At 56.8% G+C, this 26,979-nt stretch overlaps 1 protein-coding gene across 4 annotated transcripts in view; it reads right to left on the bottom strand.

The window, feature by feature from the left end:
* Positions 1–26,979, bottom strand: part of LOC128797768 (serine/arginine repetitive matrix protein 2-like) — a 115,621-nt gene that overhangs the window by 71,071 nt on the left and 17,571 nt on the right. The window contains exon 3 of one of the 4 annotated variants that reach the window (XR_008434236.1): positions 5,138–5,276. The exons of the other annotated variants lie outside the window; for them this stretch is intronic. The gene's annotated coding sequence lies outside the window, so the exon portion shown is untranslated. The remainder of the gene's footprint in view (positions 1–5,137; positions 5,277–26,979) is intronic. 4 annotated transcript variants of the gene reach the window in all.

Genomic DNA, 26,979 nt, shown 5'->3' with positions numbered 1-26,979 from the left:
CTGGGGAGCAGAGACCAGCGGGATATGGGACAGGCAGGGAGCTCAAGCATCGGTGGTGGCACCCCAGAGGCACCTGGTGAGCATCACTGGGGTTTGCAAGGCACCAAGCCCGAACTCCCGGGCTCTGGGGAGCCGCGCACAGCGGGACGTGGGACACGCAGAGAAGCTGGCGACACCCCAGAGGAGAACATCCCGAGGGTCCAACCCCTCCGCCGGCAGCCCACAGCCCCTCAGGAGGGCACGGAGCTGCAGCCGAGCCCGGGGGTGCAGCTGTGAGTGCCCGAGGAGCCGCGCCCGGTTTGCGCAGGGAGCGCCCGGGCAGAGCCGCGTTTGAAGGAGCCGCGGCCGGGAGCGATCAGAGGCGCAGGGCGATAGCGCAGCCCCCGGGCTGCTCTGATCTCTTATCTCGGGCTCGAACGCGGGGAACACCCGCACATCAAAGGCGCTTCCGGCCGCCTCCACCCCGGAGGAGCCTTCGGGCAGCTCGGGATGCGGCCGGAGCTCCGCGGGGATGGGGCAGGGACACACCGGGAGCGATGTCCCCATCCTATCCTGGGGACATCAGCACAGCAGTGCAGGGACACACCAGGAGCGATGTCCCCATCCTGTCCTGTGCTGGGGACATCAGCACAGCAGTGCAGGGACACACCAGGAGCGATGTCCCCATCCTGTCCTGTCCTGTCCTGGGGACATCAGCACAGCAGTGCAGGGACACAGCGGGAGCGATGTCCCCATCCTGTCCTGTGCTGGGGACATCAGCACAGCAGTGCAGGGACACACCGGGAGCGATGTCCCCATCCTGTCCTGTCCTGTCCTGGGGACATCAGCACGTCCTGAAAGTGTGAATTCGGTTCAGTGCCCCAGTTTAACCTGCAGGACAGAGCCCTTTGCTTTCCCCCAAGGAAGACCCAGGGGTCTTTCCCCCAAGGAAGGCCCAGCCAGGCCCCACTGACCCACAAAACCCCACTCCTTCCTTCCCCCCAGCACTGACCCTCAGAGCCAGGCAGATTTCAGGTGCAGCTGATTTTCTCCCGTTCCTCCCCCATTCCCCAGGAGGGATCATCTGCTTCCCTGAGCCCCAGCCCGGAAGGACGAGCAGCACAGGCAGGCCACACACTGCGAGCCACCAGCGTCTCCTGGCCACCAGCCCCGGGGCTTCTGTCCTCTCCACGAGCCCCCACAACATCCCGGGAGAGCAGGGATGGAGCGAGGGCTCAGTAGCATCCCGGCCAGAGGAGAGGATGCACCCCGAGCCAAGAGAGGAGGTGCTGAGCCTGCGGCAGGACAGGACCTGCACATTTTGGGATGGGATCTGCCCTCCCCAAAGCCATGTTCTCCAGGAGCAGAGCAAAGTGCAGGAATAAAAACGGGAATTCTGGCTGTGGAGGGTGGGAGCATCCCCAGACGGCGAGAGCACGAACTGTGTGGGCAGCAAAGCCAAACAGGAAAGGGATCCACGAGGCAGGGACAGGATTCTGGCAGCTCCCACCTCCCTGCTGCTCCCTCAGACCCCTGGCCCTGCTCAGACATGCCCCAGTTCCGCTTTCACTGCTGCAATTCTTCCATCCAAAGGGCTGGATTTACAAAAATGCAGCTGGAGAGCCACAGCCCCAGTCGCAGGAACTGCTCCCAGCAGAGCTGCCTCAGCACACCGTGCCCTGGCGCTGCACCCACACCCAGGCTGGCCCCAAAAACCTCGGAAAGGGAAGTCCTGGCACATCTGTGTCCTTCCCTCTCTCCCTGTGTCCTTCCCTCCCTGCGTGTCACACACGCCCCATCTCACAAGGGGATCCTTCCAGCTCCTTCCTCCCAGCTCCCCCACAGGCAGAACCCCCCAGGCTGGGCCACCTCACGTCCCCAGCCTGCCCAGGAGGTGACCTGGGCTGGGAATTTGGGATCCTTGGGAAGAAATCCTCGCCATGCTGCCTCCTGCATCACCAGCACCGCAGGATGTGCTGCGCTGTGGAGTCATGGAATGGTTTGGGGGGGAAGGGACCTTAAAACTCATCCAGTGTCACCCCCTGCCACGTCCCACTGTCCCAGGCTGCTCCCTTGAACACTTCCAGGGATGGAGCAGCTTCTCTGTGGGTTCCTGTGTGCCCTCCAGAGCTGGAGCAGCTGCCTCACTGCAGGAGGATCTAAAGCAGCCCGGAAGGATCAGCCAGGCTCGGGGCAGCCCCTCAGCCCCGAGCCTTCTCCGGGCAGCCCCAGCCCAGCTCCCAGAGCCTGTCCCAAGCCATGATCCCCAGGCCGTGCCAGCCAGCCCCGGCAGAGGTGTGGTCACAGCTCCCGGCGGGAGCAGAGCTTTGTTCCCAGGCCACCCCTGCTGGGAAGGTGTTAATGAGTAACCCCGAGCCAGACGGGCGCTGGCAGCTCCGTGAGTCACCGAGAGCCCGGCACAGCCGCCTCTGACTCACGGACACCCGGCCCGAGCCCCCTGCGGCGGGGGGATGCTCAGGGCTGGGGGTCAGACTGGGTGAGACCCCCCCCCCAAACGCCGCCTCTTTAACCCCAAAATAACCCGGGGTGTGCAGAGCTCCCCGGAGATGCGGCACCACACGAACCTCAGAGGGGCAGGAGGACCCTGCAGGAAGGAGCCGAGGACACCCCAGGGGTGGCTCTGATGTGCCCTGGCTGCATCCCAGGGGATGGCCCGGGTGAGTCCTGGCACTGGCTCATTCCCAGAGGGATGCTCTGGGAATCCACTGCTCCCAGCTCCATCCGCAGCTTCCTCCTCAAATTCCAGCCCTGACCAAGCCCCCAAACCTGAGCACAGGTGGAAGCCTAAAAATAGAACTTCTCACCCCCCCCCCACCCCGCTCCAGGCACACCCCTGAGGACTTTCTCGTTGACACACTCCAACCTGTTCTGTCTCCTGCTCTTTCGAGCAATTTCCCCTCCTTCCCCGCAGGAAAAGGCCACCCTGGCTCCCGAGAGCCCCGTGGCAGGCAGGGCCAGGAATGCAGAAAGTCCCATTCCCCTTCATTTTTGCAGCAGGGTGACATCAGCCTGGGCCAGCCCACGCTGCCCCAGGTTTCAGGAAGTTTTCTGGCAGTTCTGGGTCATTTACTCAAGTGTCCCCACGGTGACAAACCCCTGAGGGATGGGCCGTGCAGTGACATTCCCTGAGCAGGGCTCTGCTGATTTCCCAGCATTTCTGCTTTCCCTGCTGGAATTCTGGAGCCCCTTGCCGTGGGCAGGCAGGAGCTGGCAGCTCCCCTTGGCTCCTGCCAGCAGCAGGAGCTCCTGGTGATCCATGGGATCCCTGGATCCTCCAAAGGAGCTGGAGGGCTCTGCCCCCTCCTCACCAACAGGAGGTCTCCATTTGCTGCAGGGGAGGTGATCCCTCAGGTTTGAGCTTTTCTATTTTTCACATTCTGTGCTGCTTCAGTGTGTGGGTCTGGGCTTCACATGAGGGGATGCTGAGCTCTGTGCACAGAGCAGGGAGACAAAACAATTCCTGCTCCAGCTGGGCACCAAGGACAAATGATCCAAAGCTCAGCCCAGGAGCACAAACAGCGTGGGCTGGAGAGAGAAAAACAAGCAGGATGGGAGTGCCTGGGCTGGAGCTGGAATGGGACAATGAACTGCAAGGTGCAAATGGAGCAGAGCTGATCCCAGTGAGAGCCCCCGGGAGCGCTCGTGCATTTTGGGACCATTTTGGTTCCTCTTGGGTGCAGCCCTGGCTGGGCTCTGGTGCTGCCCCAGGTGGATCCATGGAGGAGATCCTTTTAACAAATCCCTGCTTTATCCTTTAGCTCTGTCCAGCCTCTGTTCCAGCTCAGCCTTCCCAAGGCATCGCAGGGATGCTCTGAGGTTCCTCCTGCACCCACAGAGGCGAGCAGGGATTGGATCCCCAGGATAAAAGGGATCACAGGGGGTCCCCTCCTCATTCCCACACCTGTCTCCCATTGCAGTGCACAATAAACTGCTCCCAGGGTGGGAAGAGCTGCAAACCCCCCGTGTTTGTCCCCAGGGAGGGCGTGGGTTGGGTTTGGCTGTGCATCCCACAGGATCCCATCCCAGGATCAGCTCTGCTCCCCACGGCTCTGTCCCAGAGCCACACATGTGGGGCAAGGAGCTCTCTGGAAAGCTTCGGGTCAGGGAGTGACACCAAACAAAGGTGCAAAAGCCACACTGGAGTCCTGGCCTGTCCCTACCCCTGTTCCTGGAGGTGGGAGGGAGGGAGGGAGGGAGGGAGGGAGGGAAGGAGGAAAACCCATCCGGCTGCGCACTGATTTCGCAGCTCTGAGCTGATTTCCAGCCCGGGGATTACCCATTTAAGCAGTGTTTTTTCCTGTGCTGACCCTAAGCTGATTAATTCTCTGTGCCCCCTGCTTCTCCCCTCTCTCCCTTCCTCCTTTCCACGGAAAATGAGGGAATGAAATCCCAGTGGAACGAGCTGAGGCAGAGCTGGATGCAGTGCGAGCGGAGCAGAGGGAGACGCTCCCCCAGCCTGACGGGATCCTGCCTCCCTGCAGGGCTTCCAACCACCACGATCTGCATCTCCTTATCCCAAAGGACCTGATATCCCTGTGGGAAGGGAGAAATCTCCCTGCCCAGGATCCCAGCAGGTCACGGTGAGGCCCATCAGCACCAGCATTGCCCTCCCAGTGCAATGGGAATTGTTGGTCCTGGAGATGCTGGTGGGACTCACCCAAGAGCAGCCAAACCTGCCCTGGCACGACCCAGCCGTGCTTCCCCAGGGCAGGAATCTCCTTTCCCAAGTGCCATCACTCCCTGTGAGCCCTGGGATGCTCCAGCCTTTGCCCCTTAAAGGAGGAATTTCAGGAGGAGGAATTTTGGACGCCCAGGATTGGGGGATGCAAAGAGCGCAACCCTTGGGGAGCCCCCAGGGCGCCTCCATCCCAATGCCCAAAATTCCCAAAGCACAGGGCAAAGCCAGGTGTGCCAGGGCACCTCTCCCACCCCTGGCACGGCAGGAAAGCTGGGAACACACCCATCCCTATAAAAAGATAATGACAGAACCCAGCAGCAGGGAAATTAGCACAGCAAAACTCTGCTTCATTCCCACCAGGATCTGGATCAAGAGGCAAAATTCCCTCTCAGCTGCAGCAGGAAGGGCCCTGGGGTCAGGATTAGGGGTTGGGGAAGGGTGGGAAAATCCAGGACTCACCTGGAATTTGGTGCTCAGAGGGGAGTGGATTTGGGGCTCTTTGTCCCTTTTTGGGTGCCTGAATCTGGAGAGTGGCACCAAAAACCCTCCAGGAGCATCGAGCAGGGCAGGGCTTGAGGCACAGAATCGATGGTGAGGCCTAAACGTGGGGAATTTAAAAAGGGATTCCTTGTAAATGGGCTTCCCTTGAATTGGAACAGAAAACTGGGATAAAACATGGGCAAAGCATGGGTAAAACGTGGATAAACCACTGCTAAAATATGGATAAAATGGGGGTGAAACATGGATAAAACATGGATAGAATGAGGATAAAACACTGCTGAAATATGGGTAAAAAAATGGGTGAAACATGGATAAAACACAGATAAAACAGATAAAATATGGATAAAACACAGATGAGAACAGATAAAACATGGATAAAACCTAGAAAAAATATGGATAAAACACAGCTAAAACATGGATGAAACACAGAAAAAATATGGATAAGACATGGGTAAAACATGGATAGAACAAGGATAAAACACTGCCAAAATATGGCTAAAACATGGATACAACATAGATAAAAACCAGATAAAACATGGACATAACATAGATAAAACATGGATAAAGCATGGATAAAACACAGCTAAGACATGGATAAAACATGGATAGAACACAGATAAAATCCAGATAAAACATGGATAAAATATGGATAAAACACAGATAAAAACCAGATAAAACATGGATAACACACAGGGAAAACAAAGATAAAAACCAGATAAAAGACGGATAAAATACGGATAAAACACAGATAAAAACCAGATAAAACATGGATAAAATATGGATAAAACACAGATAAAAACCAGATAAAACATGGACATAACATAGATAAAACATGGATAAAGCATGGATAAAACACAGCTAAGACATGGATAGAACATGGATAAAATATAGATAAAACACAGATAAAATCCAGATTAAACATTGATAAAATATGGATAAAACACAGATAAAATCCAGATAAAACACAGATAAAATCCAGATAAAACACAGATAAAACATGGATAAAAGATGGATAAAACACAGATAAAATCCAGATAAAACATAGATAAAATATGGATAAAACATAGATAAAATATGGATAAAACACAGATAAAATCCAGATAAAACACAGATAAAACATAGATAAAATATGGATAAAACACAGATATAATCCAGCTAAAACATGGATAAAATATGGATAAAACATAGATAAAATATGGATAAAACACAGATAAAAACCAGATAAAACATGGATAAAATATGGATAAAACACAGATAAAAACCAGATAAAACATGGATAAAACAATGAGGTCTTCCAGTGCCCGACCCAAGGACACGCGGCCGAAAGAATCCAATAACGCTCAAACACAGAACCCAAACCCATCCTCACTGGAAAGGAACTGGGAAAAGCCTTCATCCCACCTGGATCCCCATCCCAAACTCTGCCCGTTCCCTCCTGATCCCAAAGCTCCCAGCGACCACGGCGTGGATCCCACACCTCTGAGCCCGCAGGGAGCCCAAGGAAAAGGGGAAAGCGCAAGGAAAAGCGTTTTGTTTTCCTTAGGTTTGTCCAAAGTGGGTTCCAGCAAGGTCTCCAAAACTAAATCTCATGGATTTGAGGGGAAAAAAGGAAGTTTCATTCCACACCCACTCAACGGATCCCTCTGGAAGCGACACTCAGCCGTGCGTGGCCGTGTTTGGGCTGGCTCATGGATCATCCCAAAACCCACTGGGATTCCCGAGATCCAAACCCATCCCTGGGATGGGGAAGGGTCGCAGAGAGGGTTTGGTGACCCCCCAAAATCCCACGGGGCCAGAGGGAGGGAAAGCATGTACTGAGGAGAGCACGGAGGAATGTTCTCCCAGCCGAGCCCGTCCCAGAATTGATCAGGAATTTTTGGAAGTGGTTCCTGGCTGAGAAAACCCCCGAGTGAAAAGCTCCTTGTTCCTCCCTGTGGTGCCATCCCAGGGGGAAAAGCTTGGGAAGAGCACCTGGAAAAGGGCTCAGCCCTGGAGGTTTTGTGGGGCACAGGAGCCGATCCTGCGGTGCCAGGGTCGGAGGGCACCCTCAGCCACGGGGCACACGCTGGCTTCCTGTCATTTCCAAGGTTTTCCCGGTTATTCCAGGGATTCTGCTTGGCTCCATGTCATTTCCAAGGTTTTCCTGGTTTTTCCAGGGATTCTGCTTGGCTTCGTGTCATTTCCAAGGTTTTCCCGGTTTTTCCAGGGATTCTGCTTGGCTTCGTGTCATTTCCAAGGTTTTCCCGGTTATTCCAGGGATTCTGCTTGGCTTCGTATCATTTCCAAGGTTTTCCCAGTTATTCCAGGGATTCTGCTTGGCTTCCTGTCATTTCCAAGGTTTTCCCAGTTTTTCCAGTGATTCTGCTTGGCTTCCTGTCATTTCCAAGGTTTTCCCGGTTATTCCAGGGATTCTGCTTGGCTTCGTATCATTTCCAAGGTTTTCCCGGTTATTCCAGGGATTCTGCTTGGCTTCCTGTAATTTCCAAGGTTTTCCCGGTTATTCCAGGGATTCTGCTTGGCTTCCTGTCATTTCCAAGGTTTTCCCGGTTATTCCAGGGATTCTGCGGTTCACTTTGAGGCACAGAGCCATTAACGCCTGCTCCCATCATCCCACCGATCCCATCATCCCGGTGCCCCGGAGCACAGCAAGGAGGGGAGAACCCAAAGGCAGCCATTTCCCACAGAGACCCCATTTCCCCCCAACAGAATCCCCATTTCCCCCACAGTCCCCATTTCCCTGCACAGAATCCCGATTTCCTCACACAAACCCCATTTCCTCACACACAGTCCCGATTTCCCTCACAGTCCCCATTTCCCCCACAGTCCCCATTTCCCCCCACACAATCCCCATTTTCCCCACAGTCCCCATTTTCCCCCACAATCCCGGGATGATTCCTGTTGGAAAACACCCCCGAGTTCCTCCCGTCCAACCACGACCCCGGCGCTGCCGGGGCCACCACGAAGCCCCGTCCCCAAGCAGGACGGTGCTCCCACCCCTCCAACAGCACCCTGAGGTTTGATCCCAAAATCCCAGCGAGTTTCAGATCCCATGAAAGAGCCCCCAAATGCCCCAGGGCCAAACAGGCTTGCTTAGGACAGGGTTTTGTCACCCAATCCCGACAGATCTTTGGGATAATTCCCAATCCCTTCGGCACAACCTTCACAAGCATCTCCTTCCCCCTCACTGACATCCAGGTAAGATCCACCTGAAGATGGATTTTGGGAGAAAATCCCACCTTCCTGCAGAACTGGGTGCTCCCAGCGCCCTGCCCTGCCGAGCTGGGGAACAGCTGATCCCTTTTCAACACTTCCACATATCCCAGCTGTAATTTACAGAGCTCATTTCCCCGGCACCCCGAGCTCAGCACCCGCCTGCACTGGCAGCTTCGTTTGCTTTAATTGAGGAGGGGGAAAAAAAAACCCTGGAAAAAAGGAAAACTCCTGTCCCAACCCCCTGGTTTCATTTTCCAGCTGCCTTGATTTATTGATTGGCCCATTCCCTTTGAATGGGCTCTCCCTGCCCGAGCCTGGGGGTTTCCTGCGGGGCAGGGATTTGAGGGGCTCCTGCCATGTCCAGGGAGTTCATTCCCAGCAGCATCCCTTGCATTTGAGCAGGAGGAAAGCTGGGAGCAGCTGCATCCCTGCTGGATCCTGCTGCACCCTCCATCCCCAGCCCTGCTTGTCCCTTTTCCCGACTCCCTGCTCCCAGCATCCCCACAACAGCAGCCACTCTACGGCAAAGCAAGATTCCACGGGAGATATCTCCACGGGATAACAAAAGGGCTGCAGGCACAAAACCTGATTTTTCCAAGCTACACCCACTGCGCTGCTCCCTCCTTCCTCCTGGCTGTGCTGGTTTGTGGTTGAAGCCATAAAACTGCAATGGGAAGTGGGATTTGGGAAGTGGGATTTGGGATTGGAATCCCAAGGGCTGAACAGCTCCATCCCAGCCCTTCCTTAGGGCAGGTGAGGAGGAGACCTGGCCAGTGCTGGAGCACAGGGGAAAGAGCCCAGCAGTGCCCAGCCTTCCTCCCTCCACCCTCCTCCTCCTCTGCCTTGGGCAGGATCCAGGGCCCAGAGCCTGCAGGGAGAACTCCCAGCGGATGAGATCTGCATCTCCCTTAATTAAATTGTTCCTTTGGGATTAAAGGAGAGGGCTCTGCCCAGCCCGGGCTGCAGCGCCGAGCCCGCAGCACGCTGGGTTTTCCCTGCAGGAGCTGGAGGAGAGGGAGGCTCCACATCCAGGGGGGTGCTCAGAGCAGCTGGAGAGCTCTGGAGTGGACAGAGAGGATGGGTGAAAACTCAGGATGGAGACCCATGTGCAGCCCAGTTCACCCAGTTCACCCAGTTCAACCACTGCAGCCCAGTTCATCCAGCCCAGTTCACCCAGTGCAGCCCAGTTCAACCAGTACAGCCCAGTTCACCCAGTGCAGCCCAGTTCAACCAGTACAGCCCAGTTCACCCAGTTCACCCAGTTCACCCACTGCAGCCCAGTTCACCCAGCCCACTTCACCAGTTCAGCCCAGTTGACCCAGTTCAGCCCAGTTCACCCAGTCCAACCCAGCTGATCCAGTGCAGCCCAGTTCAACCTACAGCCCAGCTGTGCCAGTCCAACCCATTTCACCCAGTGCAGCTCAGTTCACTCAGTCCATCCCAGTTCACCCAGTCCATCCCAGTTCACTCAGTCCAACCCATTTCACCCAGTCCATCCCAGTTCACCCAGTGCATCCCAGTTCACCCAGTCCATCCCAGTTCACTCAGTCCAACCCATTTCACCCAGTCCATCCCAGTTCACCCAGTGCATCCCAGTTCACTCAGTCCATCCCAGTTCACCCAGTCCAACCCATTTCACCCAGTCCATCCCAGTTCACCCAGTGCATCCCAGTTCACCCAGTGCAGCCCAGCTGTGCCAGTCCCAGCACTGGGATGCCCAGGGAAGGCCATGGAAGTCTGTGTGGGGAACAGCCCCTGTGGTTTCCCAGCTTTGTGGGCTCCTACAGATCGTCCCCAGTCCCAAACTGGGATCATCTGGGAGAGAGATCCCGACCCCACTGAAATTAAACACAACGAAAATAAAGGAGGAACACTGGGCATGGAGCAGCTGCAGCCACTGCAGCCCGAAGCATTCCAGTTAAACCATCCCACTGAAGGTGGGGATGTCCCAGCTGCCCTGGCAGAGGAGGGGGTGCTCCCCCAGCTCCCTCCAGCCCAGTTCCACCAGTCCAGCCCAGTCTGACTGCTGGGAGCCACGTCTGCCGTGGGTTTGGCCCCTCACAGTCAGGGCTTTTTGAAATCCTCTCTATCTCCGAGGAGCTGAGCCCTGGCTCAGCCCCAGCTCCCAGCCCAGGACAAACACAGCCTACCTGGCCTGGAAGTGCCAGAGGCTCGCAGGCACCATCCCTCTGGATAAACATCCCAGCAAAGCCAGCCCTGGGCGCCGCAGGAACGCTGCGTGCACGGGGTGAAGTGTTTGGGAACACTGGAGCACAGGAGATGCTCTCCCTCCCTCCCTCTCTCTCCTGCCTGCCCAGGCTCGGCTCTTAAAGGGGATTTAAAGGCCAAGCCCAGCACCAGGCTCGGGAGGAGGAGGAGGCTGAGCCACCTGGGGGTCCAGGACAGGCAGGTGGACGTGTCCCCGTGTCCCTCACACCCCTGGGGAGGCACAAACAATGCTGGGCAGGCAGGAGAGCCAGGGCTGGGATGCAGAGGGGGATCCAGCCCTCGGAATGGGCACAAAAAGAGCTGCAGGGAAAGCCCCGAGCCAAAGGTCAGGATTAGGGTCTCACACACTCACCCTGCACCAGGGCTGAGGATGGATCCAAACTGACACAGCAGGGTTAGGATGGTTATGAGGAAAAATTTCTTCCCTGGCATGGTGGGGAGGTTTGGAATAGAATTCCCAGAGAAGCTGTGGCTGCTCTGGATCCCTGGAGTGCCCAAGCCAGGCTGGAGCAGCCTGGGACAGTGGCAGGTGTCCCTGCCCATGGTGGCACTGGATGAGCTTTAGGGACCTTCCCAACCCAACCCACCCCAGGATTCCACGCTCAGCATTGCCAGGATGAATGGTTCTGGCTGGAGATCCCCGCTCCCCACCAACAGGAACGCTCCATTGTGCACAAGGAGCACGGAGAGGATTCCTGCCCCAACTTCCCAAAGCAGGTGCCACAATTCCAGCCATGCCAACCTTTCCCAAGGAATCGCCCAGCCCCATTTCCCCTCTCCTTTCTCCCTCTCCCTGCCCTCCATCCGTTGCTTTTCCAGCTTCCAGAGGGTTAAAGGTGTGTTCTCCCGCAGGGCTGGGCTCCTTTCCCTCCCTCCTGCCCCTCTTTTCCCGGCATGGAGACCGGAGGCTCTCCAGATTTAATCTCCAAGACAAACAGCCTGGAGCTGAGCCTGCTCCATGTGCACTCAGCCCACGGATCCGGAGGAGCAGGGCCAGCCTCGGGGCTCTGCCCACCCCTCCCGGGGTCCCCGTGCCACGGAGGTGGCCCCAGCTTTGCAGCAGGGCTGGTTTGGAGCTGGGAGTGAAGGAATTCCCACCCCGAGAGCCTCTGGGTGGGTTTTTATGGGATGGGAGCAGTGGAGATTCCACAGGGGCTGACGGATGTGGGAAGGGGCGGAAGGTGAACCTGAAAACACCAAATGTGGCCCTGAGTGTGGCTCGGGGTGCTGGTGCAGTGAAGAACCAGGTGGTTTGCCCCAAAAAGTCACCGTTTTATGGCCATTCCTCCTGAGAGGCCAGGAAAAATCCAGAGGAGGAGGTTTGGGAGCTGCTGGAAGTCACCTGGAACAAGCCAGGGGTTCGTGCATCCTTCAAGGTCACCGCTGTGACAAAGGTTTAAATGTCACACCAGATCAGAGCCCAGCATTCCAGAGAGATCCGGGGAACACCTGGATGCTCCCGTTGGAAGAGGAAGGAAAACATCTCCAGGCTATTTGGCAAGGGAAGCCTCCCATGAAACACCTCCCAGTGGGAAGTTGGGGAGATTGGGATCATTTTCCACAGGGAATGGGAGTGCAGAGGGTGCCACCAGCAGGGAGCTGGGTTTAGCCCTGGAGCAACCCCAAAATCCATCTTCCATCCTTCAAAACAACAGGCAAAAACCTGCTGGGCAGGAGTTGGGTCTGGTCTGGACATTTCACTTACTTCACCCTGAGAAATGCGTTTTCCTGGGATGCTGTGGGACTTCCAGGAGGGAACAACTCCCCCATCCAAACTTAGAGCCTCCAGCACAGCCTGAGAACCGAATTAGCTCTGAATGGATCTGGGATCACCTGGATCTGGGATCACCTGGGATCTGCCCACCCCCCCCAGGCCTAGAATTGCTCTCTGAGGATGGTGGCTGCATTGATCCCACCCCTCACCGAAGTTTCCATGAAAAAGGCTCTTCCATAAAACCCAGGGGAGCAATAAAAGTATAAATAGTGCTGCAGGCACCACCAAACGGGGCCGTTTGAAGTGCATTTATTTTTTCCCTGCACTCTGTGGAGTGGTATTTAAGGATGAAGGGAGGAGGAGGAGGAGGATGAATCTGAGCTGCTCTGTCCAAACACCCCACAGAGCTCTGGTGGTCTCCCAGAGCCAGCCAGGGGCTCCAGACCCCAAATTAATGACCTGGCCCCACCTTTCATGTGCCACCCACGGCAATACATCAAGCATTTCTCCCTGGCTGCAGCCCGGGGCTCCCAGTGCTCCAAAATCCCAGCCCGGCTCCCTCCACCCAAATATTTCTCAATATTTGCCTTTGAGATATCTTTTGATATCAGAAGGTGGCCACAGCCCCGGCCCTGAGCTCGCTGGTGGTCCCAAAACAAGCAGCCAGAGGATCTCAGCCCAGCCTCGGCCAGGTCCTTGTGGGCAGCCACAAACCCTTCAAAGGGCCCAGGAACAGCCAGGCTCCAGTTCCCTGCGGCCACCGAACCCCGCCCGGGGGCCACTGCTCAAAGTGAGCTCAGTGTGCCCAAAATCCCGGCCAGGAGGGGCTGGGCAGGCAGGAGGGGAAGGAGGGAAAGCCGCAGCTCCTGTGCCCCATCCAAGGCACGAGTTCAGCGGGTTCCCTGGGAAGAGCATTTCTCCTCCACGGGGCCAGGACAGGGACAAAGGGGACACTGTCCCTTCACTCCCAGCTGGCCAGGAAAGGGGGGACAGCCCCAACAGCTCTGTCACCCCACCAGGGGTGCCTTGGGGACAGAGGGGTCCCCTGCTCACAGAGCCAAAACCTCCCGTGGGTTTTTCCCCTGCTCTCTGCCCCCAGGCTCCAGCAGGGATGGACTGGGGGAAATGAAGGAATTGTGTCCCCTGCAGCCACAGTGGGGACAAGGAGCTGCCACTGGTGGGCTGGGACGTCCTGGGATCAGCCCAGCCAGGGGGTCCCACCAGCCAGGATGAGGGAACTGCTCCAGGATGAGCACCTGGGAACTGCTGGGAACAGCCCAGGGATGGCAAAACCCCTCAGGTTCTCCCTGTCCCCGTTAATTAGTGCTGGAGAAGTCCTCAGAGACCCCTCCCTCTCGCCCAGGGGTTGGGTTCCTTCCCAAATGCTCACTCCAGCGTTTCGTTCCTTTGCACCTTCCTCCACTGCCACCGAATTCCCAGATTTTCAAGGATGAAACTCCACCTCCATTTTCTGCTCTACATCATTGTCCATGTCACACAAACGGGGAAACTGAGGCACGGGGAGGTGACCAAATCCAGAGGATTTCCCTAAATTCAGAAATGCTGTGGAGGCTCACCCCTCACTCTCATCCAGGCTGGAATGTTGGATCTGTTCTTCCCCAGTTCCCAAAGGCAGAGCTCTCCCCAGGCTTCACCTCATCCCCCGCACGACAGCAACAATAATTCACCAATTAATTAATTAATCAATCAATCCATCAGCTGCTCCCTCAGCACTTTCTGTCCAGCCAGTTCTCCCCTATATTTTTGTTCCAGGCAGGAATATTGCCCCTGGCACAAACCAGGAGCAGGAGCTGGATCAGGATGGTTGCCCCGGATCCCCCGTGGGATCAGCCAAGGAACCCCTCCCCCCCTCTGGGAGCCAGGGAATTTTGGATTCCAAGATAACAACAGCCCCAAGCTGCTTTTTCCATCTGGAGCCTCGGGAGCCCCCGATCCGGGCAGGAAGCTGGAGAGGACGGTCTGTGGTGTTGGAACATCTGCTCTGCAACACCCAGGAGCCCCTTCTGGCCAAAAGCCTCAGGGCTGGAGCACGGGGGGTCTGAAAGATGCTGCAGCTGCTGGGAAGAGCCTGGCTGAGCTCCTGGCATCCCGGGAATGCCAGGAGATCAGCACACGGAGCCCAGGGTGGCATCCCACGGTGAGCCAGGTGGCTCTCCCTGCCTGCTCACACCCAGGTGACAGCCCCACGTCCTGTTTGCTGGGAAGAGCAGGGAGAGCCCATTCCTGCCTGGGAATTCCCCAGCTCTGGGCTCTGGGGCTGGGGGGCAGCAGGAAAACAGGGATCAGTCCATGCAGAACACCCATCCCTACGTCCAGGGGGTCTCACCGTGGCAAAGCCACCTCCCACCCCTGCTGATTCCAACAGGATCTGCCACCCTTCAGGCACTGGAAGTGTAGGAATCTCCCTGTCACAAGGCAGAGATCACCCAGAGGTGTCACTGTCCCCTCCCTGGGGCTGAGGGACTTCAGCCCTGCTCCAGGGACACAGCAGGGATGGACCTACAGATCCAGGGATGGACCTACAGATCCAGGGATGGACCTACAGATCCAGGCCCTTTCCCTCCTCACCTCAGGGAACTCACACGGATTTTAACTGAACTCACACGGATTTTAACTGAACTCACATGGATTTTAGCATTTCCTGCCAAGGAATTGGGCAGATGTTGGATTCCTGGCAGGGACCTCACATGTGCTCCCTGAGGAGCTCAGGAAAAGTCTCGGAAGTGCAGGGACAATTCCCTGTGCCCACAGGGATCCATGAAGGACAATTCCCTCTGCCCACAGTGATCCAGCAGGGACAATTCCCTGTGCCCACACTGATCCATGCAGGACAATTCCCTGTGCCCACACTGATCCATGCAGGACAATTCCCTGTGCCCACACTGATCCATGCAGGACAATTCCCTGTGCCCACAGGGATCCATGAAGGACAATTCCCTGTGCCCACACTGATCCATGAAGGACAATTCCCTGTGCCTACAGGGATCCAGCAGGGACAATTCCCTGTGCCCACAGTGAACCATGAAGGACAATTCCCTGTGCCCACATTGATCCATGAAGGACAATTCCCTGTGCCTACAGGGATCCAGCAGGGACAATTCCCTGTGCCCACAGGGATCCATGCAGGACAATTCCCTGTGCCCACACTGATCCAGCAGGGACAATTCCCTGTGCCCACATTGATCCTTGCAGGACAATTCCCTGTGCCCACAGTGATCCATGCAGGACAATTCCCTGTGCCCATAGTGATCCATGAAGGACAATTCCCTGTGCCCACAGGGATCCAGCAAGGAATGGGATCATGGGAGCAACACCCCGGGGTAAGGCAGAACAAATCCTCCCATCCATGGCATTCCCAATTCCTGCACTTTGCTTTCCAATGAATCTGGTCCTGGCCCCACACGAGCAGGGATGAGCCAGAGCTTCACCTGCAGGGATGAAATCCATGCCACGCCTCAGCAGTGTGGATAATCCAAGAAAAAAACCCTTGGAAAGGGGCGCAGGCATGGACACGACATTCCCTCACTGCGGGGCAGCCACAAGGATTTAGGAACCATGGGAATAATAAGAGGAGAAGGATTCTGGGACAAGGCTGACTTGTTTGCACGAGCACAGCTGATTTTCCTGGGAAAACAGCCTGGAAACCACAGGAGAAGCTGTGCAGGAGCAAGGGAAGGGAGGTTTGGAGGCTGGGGATGAGCCCTGGGGGAGCTGGGATCTGCTGCTGCCCAGGGCTCATCCCACATCCCACACCCCGCAGCCATTCCAGCTCTCCCAGCCCCGGGATTCCCAGAGAACGATCCCATCCCGATGTCAGGCTCTTGGCAAGCGCCCTCCCCCTCGACAGACACATCCTGTTGGGATCCTGTTGGGAATTCCAGGAACATCTGCAACCTCCCTCGCCCCAGCTGCGTGTCCGTACCTGCAGCGCCCTCCCACACCCCACAGATCCCACAGATCCCACACCCAGCGTGGCTGGAAAGGGCAGCGACGCCTCCCCAGCACCGGAGCCGGAATGTTTTGGTCCCCAGCAAGTCCCCTCGGGGAAATGAATAAATTGGGAATGTCAAAACCAGCCACGTTCCATGGAGCAGGAGAGGAGAAGCACGCGGTGGATTCCCAGCTCCTGAGGGAAACCTTGTCCTCTCCAGGAGGAAAATTAGGAAAAGTGGGAGCAGCAGCGTGATCCTGACAAGGAGCAGGCAGGGAGGATGCAGCTGGAGTGCAGGGATGGTCACAGCTGGGAGCAGAGCAGGGATGTGGGACAGGGAGCCTGTAAAACACTGCAAATCCTCCCTGAGTGCTCACAGCCACGGCAGGAGGGCTCTGCAAGCAGTTCCAGGAGAAATCTGGGAATGACAGCTCCTGCTGTCCTATCCTGGTGCTTTGCTAGGGGGAAAATCCCTCCCTCAGAGCAGGAGAAGCCCATCCCATCCCATCCCATCCCATCCCATCCCATCCCATCCCATCCCATCCCATCCCATCCCATCCCACCCCTGCCACGGCCAGGGACACCTTCCACTATCCCAGGCTGCCCCAAGCCCTGGCCTGGGACATTCCAGGGATGCGATATCCACAATTTCTTTGCTCCCACAACCACTGGCAGGGATGAGCTGCAGTGCTGAGGAGCATCGGGGCTGTCCCAGACACCATCCTCATCCTCACCCTCACCCCATGGACAGGGAGCAGAGCCAGGGACGGGCACACAGAGCTGGGTTTGGTTCCCAAGGGGGACAGGAAGGTTTGGCACGTGGCCCTCGTGCTGCGGCCTCTCCGTGCCCAGCTCATTTGGCTGCTGCAGGGAAATCAGGAGCAATGGGAGATGAGGGGGAGCTGATGGGATGCACATCCCCGTTCCCGGCTCTCCCCGGGCACCTCTGCACCTCAAGGGGGACAATTCCTGCTCCTGCACCTCAGGAACGAGCTGGAGAGAGGAAGACAAAAGCTTTGTGGAGAGGCTGAATCAATTCAGCTCCGTGCAGAAGGAAATTTGTCCCCTCCGCCAGGAGGAAAACCCAACGGAGCAAGCAGGGAAGGGGGAGCTTTGGGAATTCTGGGGGCAAATCCCCCCCTGGCACTGCCACAGCCCAGGGCACCGTGTGCTGCCCACAGCACTCCCGATTAGGATGCCAGGGCACAGGGAATGAAAGGGAGGAGAAACTCGGCTGAATTGAGAGGCTGAGGCCAGGCCCCGCTCGCCCAGGATTACCCAGAGGAACGCGAGGCTCCTCTGCAGAGAAACACCAAGCAACAGAGCAGGCTCCAGGAGGGAGAGGAGAAGGAAAACGAGGGCTCACATGACCTGGCTTTGGGCTCAGGATGAGATCTGGGGCTGCCCGAGGAGCTCAGATCCCGGAGCAGACGCTGGGAATGGCCAATGGGGCCGGCGCTGGGACTGGGGGAGCTGCCACCTCTGTGTGGAGCAGACAGAGAATCCTTCCTGAGGGAGCCACAGTCAGACCTCTCGTGGTGCCCAGCACCTTACGGGGCAGGGATCTGCTGGGGAGCAAGGCTAGAAATGGGATTTTGGATGGACCACTGTGGGTGGAGCAGCGCACAGCACTCACGCTCCTGCCCCGCTCGGTGCCATCCTCCAAAAGCCTCAACCCCAGCCCCACATCCCGCTCCTCCCGCTCCCCAGGGAATGCCATCCACACTCCCCCTGCTCCTGCAGCCCTGCAGGGACCTGCTGGCCACCAGCAGAGAGTCCTGGCCACTGTCCCTGCAGCCCCGAGGGGCCGGCGCTCCCTGCCAGCCCGAGGGCAAAGGGACACGTCCCCAGCCTGTCCCATCCCCAGCCTGTCCCACCACAAAGGGAAGGCAAAAAGCACCTCCCAGCCGGTTTTATCATCCAGTGGGAAAGCTGAGAGCACCCCAGACCCCCGTGGTGCTCCAGGGGACACTCCCTGATCCCTGCATCCATTGAATCTCTGCTGGTTCATTGCCACGGGGGAAAATCCATCCTTGCCGTGGACAGGGCGTTTTCGGAAAAGGCCACTACGACCTCACAAAGCTCCTGCTCCTCCTCCCGAGCCAAGGACAGCATCCATCAGTATCCACACCCCTTCCTCAGATTTCAAATCCACCTGATTTAACCTTCAGGAAAACACCCCAGTCTTCAGAGAGCCGGAGGGGGCAGCACCCATAAACCAGCAGCACCAAAACCTTGAAAAACTGCATTTTATGGAAACATGGAAATGCATGTTTGGGATGGGAAAAACCTTAAATCCCATCCAGTGCCACCCCCTGCCATGGGCAGGGACACCTTCCACCATCCCAGGGTGCTCCAAGCCCTGTCCAGCCTGGCTTTGGGCAGGGATGAAACAGCCCCAGCCTGTCCTGCACGGAGAATTAAACCCGGCTTAAGCATTGGTCAAGGGCAAGGCAAGGCCCCAGGGATGAGCAGCACCTCAAGGTGGCCACCATGACCTCGTGGGATGGGAGCCACCTGCTCCCCCCAGGCCCAGCAGGGATCAGCACAACGGATAAAGGATCCCAAAACCTCACCCACCCCACAGCCCCTTCCCAAAGCTCGTCCTCTTCGCCCTCCTCCCGCACAGGGAGCTGCGGCGCAGCCCTCGAGGTGCTCACAACAAACGTGGGGGCTTCAGGATTGCCCCGGATCCAAGGAAAAGAAAGGAAAGGTTAAGCAAGCAGAGAAGGCAACGGCGGCTCCGTCCAAGAGCAACAGCGTTTGGCAACTGGGCTTGGAAAAATTCATAATTCTGCAAAATTTCAACAGCGGGGAAGTGGATGGGGAGAGGGGGGAAAAGGCAGCCTGGAGATTCAGAAATCCCTTCAAATTCTCTCCCCAAGCCCAAGCAAGGCTGGGAAATCAGGAGCAACACAACACGTTGTTGATGGCTTTTCCATCAAACCCACACTCTAAACCCCTTCTTTGTATCCCAACCTTTGCTCGCAGCTCAGCAGGCCCCACGTCTTTTTTTTTTTTTTTTTTTTTTATTATCCCTCCCCTCCTCTCCCTCCTTTTTAATAATAATAATAATAAAAAAAAAAAGTTATATGACTTTAATTAAATGCACTTATTAAAGGGCGAGCTGTGTGCAGAGGCTGGGTTTGTGCTGCAGGCACATTTTCCAGGGAGCTGCCGAGTGTCTGCATCCGCCCGCCCCGGGCCCTTTTTAATGCCCAAATAAATCCCCACCTGAGGTGCTGACAGCTTTTTATGCACTGAGGCAGCCAAGAAAGTAAACACAGGGGCAAAGATTTAACCTCTTGCAGGCACAGAAACTCCCCCCCAGTTCGGTCGGGCTCAGGTGGGAAGGCCCAGCAGCCAAAGTGTCCCCCCAGTGTCCCCCCAGTGTCCCCCCAGTGTCCAGCTGGGACAGCCCTGAGCCATTCCAGCCTCTCCCAGCCCTGCCAGCTCAGGGTCCCCACCGACAGCAGCAGTAAATAATTATAATTAATTGCCAAGGAAGTCCCAGGGCCACGGAGATGCTGCAAGGGATGGAGCAGCTCTGGAGACCGGGAGAGTTCACCTGGAGATGGGAGAGCTCCAGGGAGAGCTCAGAGCCCCTGCCAGAGCCTGCAGGGAGCTTCTAAAAACCAGGGGAAGCAGAGCCACGGAGCAGCTGGAGAGGCAGGGCCGTGCCAGAGCCCGGGGAACAACCCTGACCCCTGTCCCCAGGGCCAACAGGGAATGGCTCCCCTGTGCCAGAGGGCAGGGATAGGTGGGATATTGGGGAGCAATTCCTGCCTGGGAGGGTGGGAAGGCCCTGGAAGAGGATCCCAAGAGAAGCTGGGGCTGCCCCTGGATCCCTGGAAGTGTCCCAGGCCAGCCTGGGGCAGTGGGAGGGGTCCCTGCCCATGGCAGGGGGATGGATCCATGGCCTGGATGGGATTTCAGATCCTTTCCAAGCCAAACCATCCCATAATTCTGTGACAACAGGAAAGCTCTGCCTTGTCCCAGCTGGAATGCAAGGCTGGAGAGGTGTCAAGCGATGGAAAACATCCTCTGCCTGTGGGAGCCTCCCAGCACCAGCCCTGAGGGTTGGGGTTCCCGGGATGCCAGGCTGGGCCTGACTCCACAACCCCTCCACATTATCCAGGATTTGCATCCCTGTTTCCAAAGCCAAGCCCGGGGTTTGCATGTTGTCAGTGGGGGAGCACAGATGGAGCAGATAATGACCAAACTCCAAACAAATTCAGGAGGGAAGGAAAGGAACCAAAGCTACAAAAGTGCTGCTTTTTCCTGCGCAGAAACGTGGTGTTCCCCCTTTCCCGTGCTGGAACAGGAGTTTCACCAGAGCTGCCACACTTGGAAACAGCGACTTTGAATTCTAAACGTGTCCAATTCCCAACCTCCCAGCGCAATTAACAGCCACTAATTAACTCCGTGTGCTCAGGCCCTGCCAAAGCCAAGCCAGAGCTGCCAAAAGCAGCACCTCCCAAAGGCTGGAGGCAGGGAGCTCCTCCCAGGGATCTGAGGATGCTGCAGCCACCTCCTCCTCCAGGAACCAGAAGATTCCAGCAGCAAGAGCAGCATCCCGAGCTCCTGGATGAGGAATTCCCTGTGGAAATAAAGAATTCCCACACAGAGCTCAGCACTGGGATGGGCTGGGCTGGCACTGCTTCCCCTCCTGGAGCACAGGGAGCCTCAGCTCCTGCTCCAGAGGGAAAAGCTGGGATCCTTTGGGATGCACCAAGAGTCGCATGCACCTCGTGAGTCCCGTCCAAGCCGGGATATTCTGGGATGCTCTGGCACCTCCCGGCCCAGCCACAAGTGGAAACCAGCGGGGTTCTCCATCCTGCCAGCAGCAACGCTCTGCACTGCTCGTTTAAAGAGCTTTTTTGGGGAATCTGCAGCAGCCCAGCCTTCAGTGGGTCACTGGGGCAGCGCCTGGCAGGGCCGGGCTCCAGCAGGAACCTCCCCCTTGTCTGGAAGAATTACGGCCTCGGCCGCTGCTCCCACATCTGACAAGACGCCGCATGCTCGGCTAATCCTGCCGGAGATTAACTCTGCCCTTGGAATTCCTGCCTCTCCATGTGGCAATTAGGAAAGGTGCTGGTGGGGGGGGTTCCCCTTCTTTAAGCTCTTGGCAGGGCTGGCTGGGAAGGGTTGGGTCAAGGTGGATCTGGTGTCACCTCCCTGAGCCAAGCCCCGGAGCCTCCAGGATGTCCCTTGTCCCATCTGTCACCCCAAAGGCAGCCAAAGGTGCTGCCTCTTTGTGGGGGGAGGAAAGGAGAAGCTGGCCCAGTCCTGGGAGAAGATTTGCTGCCAATGGATCCTCACCAAAATCTGCTCCTCCTCCTCCTCTGCCTCAGGAGCCCCCAAAGAGCCACATCCCACCCCAAACCAGCTGAGATCCAACAGGGGATCCAACAGGGGCACAAAAGGGATCAGCTGCTCCAAGGAATCCCAAAAGCCCAAAGCCTTCAGTTACAAAACAAAACAATTCAACCTAAGCCAAGCCTTAGAGAGGAAATCATTCCAAAAACATGAGGACGTGATTCTTTACGGAAGCCCCAGCCTGGTCCCGTGCAGATCCCAATCCCACACTCCAGGGCAGCTGTTCCCACTCCACAGGCACAGAGTGACTCCAGCAGCACTGGTGCAGCTTGTGGGAAACTCAGGAAAGGATTCCCTGAACAGAGCAAAGACAACTCCTACTGTACACTGAGAAAAAGGAAAAAAAATAAGGGGGGGAAAAAGGAAAAAAAAATGTATCAAGTGCCTGGAGCTGTCAGAAAGATTTCTGCAGCTTTGGCAAGACAGACACAACTAATTTAGCACGGCCTGGCTGAGGAATATTAAGGAATATTAAGCTGTCAGTCTGGATGATAGGAATTTAATCACCGGGAGCAGATCAAAGCTCGGCAGCACCATCGGAGGTGGGCCGGACACGCAGGGATCAGAGAGTGGCACGGGCAGGAGTGGGGGGCAGGAAAAGCCTGCCCTGCAGGGACAGCCCCCTCCTGGGATGTCACAGCCACAGCGATTGTCGTTTTAGGATGCTGGAATGAGGCTCAGGAGGGCCCTGGATCCCAACAGAAATCCCTCCCCAGAGGGTGGCGAGGCCCTGGCACAGCTGGGGCTGCCCCAAGCCCTGGAAGTGTCCCAGGCCAGGTGGGATTGGGCTGATCCCAACTTCCATCCCCCTCTGCAGGAGGAGCAGCTCAGCCTCTCCCTGGGATCCCCCAGAGCTGTGCCAGGGCCAGCAGCTTCCCCTGGCACCCACAGTGCCAACAACATCCCTTTGTGCCACCTCCCTCGATGTCCCTTTGTGCCACCTCCCTCATGGGCACAGGAAGGGGAACAGCAGCTGGGGAGGGAAAATTCCCAACTAGATCCCACTGCTGCCGGGATTTTACCTGGGATGTTTCAACCTTTGGCTGCTCCAGTCATTTTTTTCCTGGGGTTTGCTGGGCAGGAAAGAGAATTCCCAGAAAATCTGCCCACATCTGGGCCTGGGAAAAGCCAGAGCTCACTCCTGTGGGGACAAACCCCTCTGGCACTGGGTGGGCACCGGATCAGCCCAATCCCTCCTGGTGCAGACAACTCCTGGGAGCCTCAGCTCCTGCTCCAGAGGGAAAAGCTGGGATCCTTTGGGATGCACCAAGAGTCGCATGCACCTCGTGAGTCCCGTCCAAGCCGGGATATTCTGGGATGCTCTGGCACCTCCCGGCCCAGCCACAAGTGGAAACCAGCGGGGTTCTCCATCCTGCCAGCAGCAACGCTCTGCACTGCTCGTTTAAAGAGCTTTTTTGGGGAATTTGCAGCAGCCCAGCCCAGCCTTCAGAGGCCTCTGGAGCCCCCAGCGTGCTTCCCAATTAAGCAGCGCGGCCCTCCCCGATTAGGGAGCGCGGTTACATAAACCTAATTAGCAGGGCTCCACTCCCAGCACGGCCCCTGGCTCTGCTAATCCAGGATTTGTCCCCCAGGAGCTGACGGGAGCTGGCAGTGCCAGCCAGGCTGCTCACGTGGCCCGGGCACGGCAGCTCTGTGCCCCCAGGGACGAGGCAGCAGAGGGGAGCCGGGCTGGCAGCACTCGGGGGGGGTTCCTCAATCCTCTCCAACAGCCCCAGACAGGATCGACAGCGGAGAAGAAACGCCGGGAAAAACACCCCGAGAGCTGGGGAGAAAGGTCAGGAGCAAAGCTGGATCCTCCCCTGCTGCCCCAGCTCCAACAGGAGCTTTTTGGGATGGGGGGAGAGGCTGCAGCCACTCTGCTGGACCCCAAAACCTGCAGCAGCTCTGCTGCATCCCCAAAAGTCCTTCCCGACAACTCTGGAGCTCGTGCTGGAGGGAAAGGGAAGTTCCTGTGCTGCCAAGTTCAGCAGAAGCAGCTCTGAGTTAAGCTAATCTTAATTAGGGATCTCCAGGCTAACCCCACATCAATTGCAGGATTCCCCAGGCACTGGAGGATGGCACCAGCTCGTGGTAATTGGATCACTCAAGCTTTGAAAATCAGGATTATTCCAAGTGAAATAAATCCCCAGATCTGACCACAGAGAAAATTCGGATTCTATTCCCTTTTTTTTTTTTTTTTTTTTTCCCCTTCCTGCCTTTTCAGACTTTGGGGCTGCGTTATCAAACTCGATTTACAAACAGAAAAGCTGCGAAGTTGCTTAATAAAAAGGAAAAACGAGGTTACAGAGCCCTCAGCTGACAGCAAGATCTCAAATTTTAAGCAAAAATCACCCTAGAGCCAGGAGAGGTCCCAGCTCTGGCTGCTCTCACCAAGCCCATCGGAGGGAGCAGAGCAGGGCCTGGCTGGGATGGATTTCATGGATTTTCCTGCTCACACTCCTGTCCTGAGCCAAGGGGAGCAGTTTATTCCCTGGATCCTGGGGAGGTGAGGCCAGGACAGCGTGCAGAGCTCTGGCAGCAGCGTTCCCCCTACAGCAATCTGAATTTATAACCCGCTCGTGGTGGCTTGGAGAAAGGCAGGCATGGGACTCCTAATCCCTGAAATTAAAGGGGATCCAGAAATCACCATTTGGGAGTTTTCTTCCTCCTGAGCTTCCCAAAGAAGACGTGTTGCTGCCTTGCCAGAGGGAGCGTTAAATCGGGATTAAATCCCACACTGACACACGGCTTCATCATTCCAGAGGATCCCCAAAAAAAAAAACCCCTTGGCAAAGGAAACTCCCCCTCCTCCTGGAGCTCGGAACTCCAGGGAGGGATTCCAGCCCTAAGCTTTGCTTAGGAGCAATTCCTGAGGGCTGCTCCAGGGTGATGCAGCCCCGGGGACAGGGAAGGGACCAACCCCAGCCTCCACCTTCCCTCAGGGGAGTCCTTATCAAACACCCCCACCCCCCCAGGTGAGCCCTTATCAGCCCGCGGCACCTCAAAGGGCCATAAAGGGCCGGGAGGTGACAGCTGTGCTCCAGGTGTGCCCCAGGTGGGGCGGGGCCCTTTCATCTCGCCTCAAACCTGGCACAGACCCGGGAAAAAACCCAGCAGGATGGGCTTTGGGGCTCATGGAGACCTTGGGAATTTGTTATTCCCTGGCATCCATCCGTTGGGAGCAGGAGGAACTGGGCTGGGCTGGCACTGCCCCGTCCCGAGGGATTCAGGGGTGACATTGCAGCGTTTCAGGGTGACATTGCAGCAATGAGAGCCCCGGCACCACTCCCAAAGGAAGGATGTGGCTGTGGGGACAGCAAAATCCGGGAAAAACACGGCAGGTGGAACCTCGATCTGTGACCAGACCTTTCCTTTGCCCCAGCTCCCTGAGGACACAGCACAGCGGGATTTTAACAACGGTGGGATTTTAACAACGGTGGGATTTTAACCCCAGCCAGGCACATCCCAAGGGCAGAGGTCTCCTCCTTTTTCCCTTTCAAGCTCCGCGCAGGTGCCAGCCTTGCCCATGGGAGGAGCAGTGCCAGCCCCGCCAGATGTCACCACAGGTGCCACCCCAGGGCCAGGGGACCTGTCCTGCCTGGGCAGGGGCTGGCCCTGTCCTTGGGCTGGCAGCAAACTCCCCCTTATCTCCCGTCTCTTATCTCCTGGGCAAACAGCGGGGTCGCTCTGTGCCCAGCCCCGGACAATGTTTAATTACCCCGGTGTTTAATTACCTCAATGTTTAATTACCCCGATCTTCGTGGGAAGGGGCAGCGGTGGGGGAGGAGGGAGGTGGGAACTGCAGGGGAATTCCACAACAGGAGATGAAGTGGAGCTGGAAAAGCAACGGGTAAACAGCCAGGGAATGGCCCAGTGGAATCTGCTCAGCTCCCTGCAGGACAGGCTCACACCATTCCCAAATTCCAGGCAGGGAATGTCCCCATGGGATCTGCTCAGCCTGAGGAAGGGCTCACACCATTCCCAAATTCCAGCCAGGTAATGTCCCAGTGGGATCTGCTCAGCTCCCTGCAGGAAGGGCTCACACCATTCCCAAATTCCAGGCAGGGAATGTCCCCATGGGATCTGCTCAGCCTGAGGAAGGGTTCACACCATTCCCAAATTCCAGGCAGGGAATGTCCCAGTGGGATCTGCTCAGCTCCCTGCAGGAAGGGCTCACACCATTCCCAAATTCCAGGCAGGGAATGTCCCAGTGGGATCTGCTCAGCCTGAGGGAAAGGCTCACACCATGTTCCAGACACCACAAGCCCCAATCCCAGGATGTTTCCCCCCTCTTGTGTGAGCAGTTCCCTTCTCCTGGGGGATGGGAATTCCCGGCTGGAGCAGGTGCTGCTTCTACACCACCTTGATGGATGCAGTGCTGGGTCCCCAAAACCCGCCCTCCCCCCTTGGAGGTGTTTGCTGACCCCCCAAAGCCTCTCCCGGCTCTCCCCCCAGCCCCAGGGCAGAGCAGGGCACGGGGAGGGCACAGCCCCAGCAGAGCCCCCCGTTCCTGTCCCCCGGAGTGTCCAGAGGGGTTGGGAAAGCCCGGCCCAGCAGCTCCATCCCAGGGCACATCCCAGAGCCAGGAATGCACCGGGAAGGGCAGGGAGCACATCAGGGAAGGTGTTAAAGAGCCCGGCAGTTGTTTATAACCACGATTACCCCTTAATCCTCTCTGAGCACCGCTTTACGAGCTGGGCTCCCGCAGAGCCGCACAACACCTGGGCAAGGAACCCTGGAAAACAAAATCCCCCATCAAGGAACACTTGGAGCACAAAAAAACCCCATCCTCACCTGCCCAAGGAATTCTGGAGCACAAAAACTCCCATCCTCCTCTGCCCAAGAAACCCTGGAACATAAAATCCCCCATCTTCGCCTGCCTAAGGAACCTGGGCTCATCCCTGCAAAAAGAGGAGGGAAGAGCTGGGCTCATCCCTGCAAAAAGAGGAGGGAAGAGCTGGGGTTATCCCTGCAAAAAGAGGAGGAAAGAGCTGGGCTCATCCCTGCAAAAAGAGGAGGGAAAAGCTAGGCTCATCCTGGAAAAAGAGGAGGGAAGAGCTGGGGTTATCCCTGCAAAAAGAGGAGGGAAGAGCTGGGGTTATCCCTGCAAAAAGAGGAGGGAAGAGCTGGGGTTATCCCTGCAAAAAGAGGAGGGAAGAGCTGGGCTCATCCCTGCAAAAAGAGGAGGGAAGAGCTGGGCTCATCCCTGCAAAAAGAGGAGGAAAGAGCTGGGCTCATCCCTGCAAAAAGAGGAGGGAAGAGCTGGGGTTATCCCTGCAAAAAGAGGAGGGAAGAGCTGGGGTTATCCCTGCA

This window comes from Vidua chalybeata, chromosome 19, assembly GCF_026979565.1.
Source record: "Vidua chalybeata isolate OUT-0048 chromosome 19, bVidCha1 merged haplotype, whole genome shotgun sequence".
Classification (NCBI taxonomy): domain Eukaryota; kingdom Metazoa; phylum Chordata; class Aves; order Passeriformes; family Viduidae; genus Vidua; species Vidua chalybeata.
This window is presented reverse-complemented; position numbering and strand designations above follow the sequence as displayed.